This window comes from Rhipicephalus microplus, unplaced genomic scaffold (assembly GCF_043290135.1).
Source record: "Rhipicephalus microplus isolate Deutch F79 unplaced genomic scaffold, USDA_Rmic scaffold_14, whole genome shotgun sequence".
Lineage (NCBI taxonomy): Eukaryota > Metazoa > Arthropoda > Arachnida > Ixodida > Ixodidae > Rhipicephalus > Rhipicephalus microplus.
In genome coordinates, this window is record NW_027464587.1 from 18005192 (window position 1) to 18014343 (window position 9152).

The window sequence follows — 9152 nt, forward strand, 5'->3', positions numbered from 1 at the left end:
GTGCTAGTGGCAGAAGGCAAGGTGGGAACGGAAACGGGAATGTGAGGGATACCGGCTTGGGCTAATAGCCATTGGCCTTGACGAGTGAGAGAAAAACGGGCAATCTGAGAGTCGTGGTGCAGAGAAATAAGAGAACGTAATGGATGGAAGAGGCCTGTGGCAAAGAGCTTAGTCGTAGAGGTAGTGACAAGGAGGTTTAGAGCTGCCTTGTAGAGGCCTAATAGAGCTCTTTCGAGTGTGTTGAGTTGCGTTTGAGTGAAATTAACATATGGTACAAAGTACAAGAACTTGTTAAGGGCAAACGCATGTGCAACCCGGCACGCATGAACCTCGTGGAGCCCCGACTGCCGAGTGACAACGCATCACAGGAGGTGGGCCACTGAGTGGCAAGTCCTCACAGTGTGATGTAGGGCCTGTGCATTCTTTGTCGTGTGCAAAGGGAAGCCAAGAGCTTTGCATTGCTGAACAGTGGAGATGAGAGAGCTAAAAAGATGTAGGGAGATGAGGGTATTGTGGGAGCGCTGGTACGCAGACCGGTTTAGCAAAAGTAGTTCACATTTCTCCGGTGCAGGGGACAGGCCAGCAGTAGCGAGAAAGGAAGCGATAAGGTCCAGGCCACGTTGCAAAGTATCCTGCACGTGGCCGGGACATCCAGACGTACACCAGAGAGTGATGTTGTCTGCATAAAAAATATGATGGAGGTCAGGTATTTGGGACAGTTGGGAGGCAAGGGGGGCCATAGTCATATTAAATAGAGTAGGAGATAGTACGACACCTTGAGGAGCGCCGCGGGTGAGGGAGTGTGGGTTAGACAAATGAGTATCGACTCTAAAGCGAGCAACTCGATTGGAAAAAAATGATCGGATGTAAGAATACATGCGGGAACCACATGACAGGGAGGAGAACCTTTGCTGGTGATTTCCATAGTCGTAGAACCAATTGAATTTAAGTAATTAGTATTGAGGTTCCACTTTGTTGCATGTACATGTAGTATCACCATATTTATCCTCTTTGTGCCTCTGCATTTCATTATAGACATTTGAACAAACCGGAAGTGTCGTATTATTATTGTCTGTCTTTGTCATATTTCACTCTGACTTAGCATAGTATTTCATGCTAGATGCCAAAAAAGAGATTAATATGTCACTTCTCCCTTTCACCACGAAGAGGTTTCTTTTAAGCTATTGTTCAAGGCAGTGATGTTATTCAGCATTCTGCTGTAGAGCATATGAGCAATACTGTTTGTTTGTACAGGACGCTATACCATCGATCGCATATACATGCTTTTTCGGTCTACACATGTAGCTTTAAAAATCATCAGTGTAAATGCGGCTGTCTTTATTTAAATATGAAATAGTGCATTAAAATAAAGAAAGTCTGTATCTCTAATCTGACCGTAAAGTGAAGGGAAATGGTACCATACAGTCAGGGGTGAATCCAGCCAATCATTTTAGGGGGAGGGGGGTTGCTTAAAGTAACACCAGAAAGAGGGGCATGGTCATTACTTTTTGTTTTTTTACTAGCTTAAAAACTCTATCATAGCATAAATACTATTAATGTGTGCTTAAAGGAATCCCAGTCATTTGTCCAAATTGGTGGTAACAGGTGGACAGCAAGCACTGAAGAGAGGGGGAGGAGATACTGACAGCCTTTTGGGGTGGGGGGCGATCGCCTCTAGCGCCCCCCTTCTGGATCCGCCACTGCGTGCAGTTCTGCACAAGATCACAGGATTGATTCCGAACCTCAGGAGTCTCATTTTAATAGTTGTAATGTGTACTAGTGCTTTAGTTCCATGCTATCAGGGAGATTATGAGGTCAAAATAATTAAGCTTTAACTTGAAACAGTGCATCTCATAACCAGATCTTAGTTTTGCGACCTGAAACCGTCAAACTTAATTTTATTAATTCTTCTCTAAACCAGCATAGATGTACAGTGCTTGCGAAATTCTGCTCCCAGTTTTTTTCATGTGAATGTGTGGTTCATCACAGAATTTATGGCATTATTTAGCAGTGCGATTTTTTAAGGCCTTCCCTATTGCCATGACCTTTTTTTTTCTCATATTTGTTCAAACCAGAAGACAAGTTCACCAGGGAACTTTTACTGCATGGGAGGATGTTTGAAACAGTTGGTTATGTGTTCAAGTTGACCCATACACACACCTTTTGCAAATCAACAAAATTTCTTCATCTTCATTAGGCAAACTAATTCTATATAATTGTGCAGCAGTCATGCAGCTATGATGTCAAAGAAATAATGTTTCAGGACAAATATAAATGTTTAATAAAAGTTACTAACAAGAAAATGTAAAGTTAGGCATCTATCATAATCATATGGTGGTTTTGGGATGTTAAACCCCACATATCACCGAAAATGATAAGGTAACCTTGCCTGAAAAAGTTGCTTGTTATTTACTACACACTTCAAGAATCAATATGAATTCTCTGCAATTAGAGACAAGTGAAAATCTAGAAAAAAGTGCATCTTAAAACCAAATGAGGGAGCAGATAAACATTAATGCCACTGAGCACTTTTACTAAATATTCTATCCAAGATTGCAGCAAAATAAGCTCCTGCAAACATATGTGCTAGTAATAACAACAGAATGCTCAGCTTGAGGTTTTTGATGCAGGAAAAATAAAGAAATTATGAAAACGACCACATGTTGGATGATGAAGCCAAGACAATGCTTTATTAGCAGTTTTTAAAATGCTTATCTTATGGTTCATTTCAATAATCTTCCTGACTTAGCTCGTTGTGCACTTGGCTGGAGTGCAGATTCATTTCCACCAATGTCACTTATCCTCCTTTGAAGTCCTTGGCAGCAAGTACACCTACCTGTAACAGACATGGCAAATCACCCCACCTCCTCCTTTATTTTCCTGTACAATTCAAGCAGCAGCCTATCTTTCCACTCCTAAATAAAGGTGGCGGTGAGTAAGCTGTGCATGCATGAACTTCACTGCATGACTCGGGCTGCAATTCAAAGCATAAACTCTCATAAGAAACTGTAATGAGTGTCCACTTTGTTCAGACTACAGATATTTAAGCAAAATTGGTTGAAACACAAAAATATAAAAACAGGTGTGCATCTTTACTGTAAAGTATTGCACAGTTAAAATAGTGTGAAGAGAACACTCGCAAATAGAGCAGCTGAATTGGTGGCAAGCGTTCCTTGGTTGTACGGGTAGTCACATTTAATGGGCCTCTTGTGCAGCCCTGGCAATGCTATGAAAAAAAGCACATGCTAGTGTCTCCACTCCAACTTCAATCGCGAGTGGGCACTGTAAAATACAGAGCAAACGCCCCCTCCCCTCCTGCAATTATTTTTCAACCTGTTCTTCACTACGGAATTCCGCAGCAGCAGTTCTTTGGAACCAAAGTTCTGAGAGTCCTTATACACGGGCAAGATTTTTTAACACTTTTACAATGTGATGCCTAGGGGTGCATTCTGAGTTGTCATAAATTGTCTGAACATTTGTAGAACATCTTTCCCGCGTTGTCATAAAACCTGAAATTTCACACAAGGATTCTCCTCGGGTCTGTAAAACAGTAAATGTGTGTGTATTCAATACAGCATTTCATTAGAAACACAGATGTGCATTTTTCATAAAGGCACTTGTATATTGAATTAGTGTCCGAGACCAAGCAAGAGCCCCCTTCCAGATCATTTTTCAGCGCCGAGGAAGTGATTTATCGGGATTTTACAGTAGTATGAAGTTGTAGGTAGTGCTTGGGCCAGTGTGCATCTCTCACTTTAAAGAACTAAGAACTTGGAAACTTGTACCCCAACGCAAAAAGAAGAAACACAGCATACCAAATACCTTTGCACTGTTTCAAGTTTTAGTTCACCATGGTGAAACTCGCATGTCCATCAAACAAGTTGTGTGAATGAGGGCAATCTTCAGCCATGTGTAGCCTTTGAGCTTGTGAGGACAGACTTCCCGTGTTACCAGTCATAGCATGGCTATACGTTGTCGTCCTTTATGAAAGGGAAAACGTGAGCACGTGGCCTGTGCTCAGCGGCGACTGGCTTCAGTACCATCGACCTACAGCTGAAGAAAGCGTGCCTGTTTCTGTTTTTATCAGCGCCTATCCAACGGCCATAATTAATTCTTTTGTTTGCCAATAGATGCCTTCAAAAGGCGATGTGCTTTGTTTAGCAGTTGTTTTGGTTGTTCCAATTTAGTTAGTAAATAATGGTAAGAGAGTACCGACACAAAAACTGGACATGTCATTTCTTTTGTTGCAATGAGTGGCTAATGACCCAGTTATCTTGACTGCAAACCTTTTTTAACGGAGCGCACAACAGTTAAATTGTTTAAAGACATTTTCATAGTGCTCTGCTCGGGCGTATGAACGTCGCCTCACAAGGTACCACAGTGCTGCAGACTTGTGAGACTGCATATTTTTTTTTTTTTGCTTGTTTGAGAAAAGCAGTGCACGGGCTCGTTTAAATGTACATGTAATGTGTGACTGTTGCAATAAATTGTCCTCTGTGTCACGCTTCCTATCTTCCATCCTCCTAGGATTATACTTATTGAGATGTAATACACCTTACAATACAACTACACTGGCTTTCATTTCTCTTTGGGCCAGGTGAATGAGCTGGTCAGCTACTCTAAATCATTCTTGTCAATGTTTGGGTGTTGAAGGGAGACTAAAGAGCGAAATAATTTTTTGCATACTATTGAAGTATGATTTCACAACACCACTCTTACTACGACACGACGCTTGGCAAGTGCGAAACCGGGCAAAGAAAATGTCTCACCAAACACAATGACATCATTAATTTTGATGGCGTTTGCTGGGTTCTACATAGCTTATAATTGATAAAAATTAAGGACATTGTCATCTGTGGGTGTCGTAGACCTAACATAGGACGTTTCAGAAAATATCACTGAGCCAATTGCAAAATTATGAAAAATACATTTAAAAACTGTTGACGTCACGCATAGACATTTCGGCACAACTTTCAATAGTGAAACTTCAACTTTAATTTTCTCCGCTAATAATAAACTTGGGATAGTGAAACATATGGTATTGGCATTAGAGTTCTCAGAGTGCAGCTTGTCAATCTAAACAAGGTCACTGTTTCTCTTTAGTATCCTTGTAATGCTTTTGTAAAATATACACAAGAAGCTTGTGAATCAAGTGCAAAGCTGCACAGCAAACTGTTGTTGGGAGTACAGAGTTTGTACATTGTGTTTTCAGCCATGTCGCATTGCTGCAGTGAAGGGAACCAAACTGCTCGAGACTACAGCAGCAGAGGCCTATAAATCTCTTCAGAGTTTCCTTCCACAGTTTCAACCAATGGGTTCAATAGTGGTAAAACATGACATTTATTCCACTTGTTCTTTACAACTCTATCATAAACAGAGACTAACATGTGCATTTTTCTTGGTTTAAATGTAGTTTTTTTTATCTTTCAGTGGATAAGTTGTCTTGAGGTAACACTGATGTTATTGAAAATAGAATCATTTCCAAGAATAGATTCAATAGATTTGCTGCTAGCCTCCTTTCTGACATGGATTCATGACAATTGCATTAATTGGCAATTGTAAGAAGTTTCACCTTAGTAGTAAATTTACCATGCACCACCCTTTCAGCAAAATTAACTTCCTAGATATGACGGTATCTATTGAAACATTCTTTAATGTGAGGTATGAAAAAAAATACAAATCCTCTGCCCACACCATAAGCATATAGCAGGCGTGCCAATCAGAAAATAAAGATGAACAGGGCAGATGCAAGTGAAATTTTGAGGGGGAAGGTTGTGCAGGAGAAGCGGACTCCACCCCCAGTCGAACTGGACAAAAAGAAGAAAAAAAAAATCTTGGTTTGGTTTACAACGTTGTTCTTGCTGCTAACATGTTTGGCGAAATTTAATCTTCAGTGGTGAATTCTTGTGATGCGCATCTTAATAGGGCTGTCTTGGAGTTTTCTTTTACAGAGAAATCAAAGGCTACGCTCTGCACTATGTCAACGAATAGCCAACTATAATACCTTGACTACACAAGCCATAATCTATGACACGGCAAAGAAGAAATATTCATCAGACAGGCAAAGCGTTTAAGTAGCGTCTGTAGCGACAACGATCACTATGCTCATCAATTAAGCAAGCCAAAGGAGGCATTTGGCGAAATGACCTGCACAACACTCTGAACAAAATCTAAAATGAAGCTTGAAAATGAGGAAATCATCACTAGCTGAACATTTCCCATAGCACAGCCTAACCAGCCGCTAGCCTTTGCAATCAAATACCGAAACACACTTCCAAACTTAAATATTATCTTTCGCAAGTGCTACCTGACATTAACTAACAGCGAGCCGCTTCGGAAAACGTTCCCTGACATGTTAGTGCATGCAAAAGTAAACCCGCATTTTTTTTTTACACATAGTACCTAGTTGTCATCTAAGATTTAAGACCTGCAAATACGTTCAAGATTATGTTAGAATTAAAAGCACTAGAAGTGATTTATGCATAGTATAAAATCTAGTTTTATCTGCACTAGTTCAAACATTATCTACATGATTAACTATACATATTGTCACAAACAGGACAGCATTTTAACATGGTGTAGTAGCATAACTTCAACAGGGACACAGAGTACAAGAAAACTCGACACTCGCTTTTCTTGTCCTTTGTGTCCCCGTCGAAGTTGCGCTACTACACCACATGTTAAAATAATATCTCACCAACTAGCCAAGCTCTCAACCCTACTGAACAAACAGGACAACCTGTTAACATTTCATTAAATAGGCATCGAGCAAGCATGGCAAATAACTACAAGCAATGGCGCAGCATTTTATAGTGGCAGGACATATCTTCAACGATCTTAAACCTCAAATACAGTAACCAGCTTTTCGAAAAAGAAAGATTGCCGCACCTTATTCCCAAGTCTAATACATTGCAGCCAACAAGTAGAAATGTTTCAAAGGGGGCACTTGAACCAATTTGACATGGCGTATACACAACGAAAACCTATAAAAAATAAGCCATTCTTCAAGGAATTTTTAAGGCTAATTATCCCCATTGTCAGGTGGTGCTTCCTTGAGGCAAAGATAATTCAGCAAAATGTCTTCTTTTCTACCCATCCATGCAAAGCACTTGCTCCCTCCTGGCCCTCATTTCTTTCTCTTTCATGGGCTTTTGATTGAATGCCCCTTTTACCCTGGCGCAACCCATTACAGGGGATTGGCTTTTAACTCACCCAGTTCAGCATGCCGACTCCTCGTTTTCATCTCCCCGTTTTTGCATGTGGCCTTCCCTGCTTTGTTCAAGTTGGAGGAGAGGGTATGAGAATATACAAAATGCACTAAGGTAGGCAAGGGATAAATTTTAGCCTTGTTGGTACAACATATGTGAAATGTTTTGTGGTGATTTGCTGATTGTTAGCACCAGTGTATGTGGGTTCCCTTCATCGTGATAAATCTGCCCTACACAATTCAGATAGGTCGGCAGTTGCGGCCCTAAAGAAGTCTGCATGTTGAGACGATGGCTGTAGTGACAACCCGTGTTCACAAACGTTTCATCTCTTTAAGCTTGTCTTCCTCACAACTTCTGTGGTTTTTGGTTTCATAACATGTCATTTCCGGTTTTAAAAAAATAATTAAATAGGTACTACCTTGTATAATCCATGTTAATAATAGCTCATTTTTGTCTGTATTTTGGTAGATTTTCAATGCACCCATTGTCTTAGTTTCTTTTGAGCAATAATTTGACTGAGTTAGTGAACTAATGATTGCTCTTCATTTATTTCCTGCCATCTTGCGTCTACAGACTAGTCCGTACTGTACTAAGACTGAAAATATGAAAAAAAAACAAAAAGAATGATGTTTTTACACTGTATCACCGAAATTAGGATATTCAGTAATTGCGTCTTTTTATTTTATTACCAGCATGTCAAGTGCCGGAGGCATGACTGCTGGCTAACCGTTGAAGAGTTCATTCCTGGGCGAAAATGACCCCCCTCCCCCCCCCCCCCCCCCCGCCGACGCTCATCTGCATTTTTTTTTTCGGTGGTTCATTACTTCGAATAGCATAACAATTTGAAAAGTGGGCCAAATGTGTCGTATCACTCTAATTTGTTACGCAGCACTGAGCAGCTGGCTCGTCCGTCACTCAGTGTCAGCGCAGCCGATTTTACCTGGTTGAAACGCTCCCGTTGTAGATCGGGCACAGCAGAAGAGCAACACGTGATCCTAAAACCAGCAACGTGTTTAAATTACACACACAATAAATGTACATCATGAGTACACGTATCACAACACGTATGGCGGAAGTACGGTAAACAATGAAAGTCTTACCTTTATTGTCAAGAACTGTATCAGCCTTTACAATAATCTCATCAGGCTGCTGTACGAACGGAGCAAATTGCGCAGCGACAACGTTTTCGAATTGTGGTGCATTAACACAGAGTGGTATTACCATCACTGCCACGAAACTAATGGTGCAAAAGCGCGTTCACCTGGAGATTAGTTAGAGGTTGACAGCTTACCCGTCCTTGACACGAGGTGCACTATGAAGCTGTGAACATTTGTGTTCATCACTTTCGTCACTCAAGAGTAGATTTATCGCGAGGAAGAGTGCTTGCCGCAAATAAACACGTAGCTTGAACTTCGCGCTCACGGAGGAAGGAGGACCGTGCTCGCGCTGGTCCAACGACAAAACCGGAAGCCGCCATGACACTTTTCCTCACGGGAAACACGCAGTGCCAACGAGTCAACGTAAGCCTAAGCTGTAGCAAACAAAGTTCAACGCAGCTACCACCTCAAATAAAGCAGCGATCACCGGCGATTCGTGCTTAATACGTTTTCGTTTTTAATATTTCATTTTAAATTTTTGACGAAAACGATCTCTTCACGTGCTTGATTACCATATTCATCAACATCAGTAAGCCGCAAAAATTGAATGCGGAACATTAAGGCACCCAAAAACGCTATTATTATTATTATTATTATTATTATTATTATTATTATTATTATTATTATTATTATTATTATTATTATTATTATTATTATTATTATTATTATTATTATTATTATTATTATTATTATTATTATTATTATTATTATTATTATTATTATTATTATTATTATTATTATTATTAACTTGCAGAGAAATTGCAAGGCTCCTCTGAAAATGGAGCAG

The 9152-nt window shown here is 40.3% G+C and overlaps 1 long non-coding RNA gene across 1 annotated transcript; it reads right to left on the bottom strand.

Moving 5' to 3' along the window:
• Nucleotides 1-2668: 2668 nt before the first annotated feature.
• LOC142784499 (uncharacterized) lies at nt 2669-8659 on the bottom strand. The gene is made up of 2 exons (XR_012888653.1): nt 8500-8659; nt 2669-2836 (listed from the first exon to the last, which is right to left on the bottom strand). It is a non-coding gene; the product is annotated as an uncharacterized LOC142784499 (long non-coding RNA).
• Between the last annotated feature and the right edge of the window lie 493 nt (nt 8660-9152).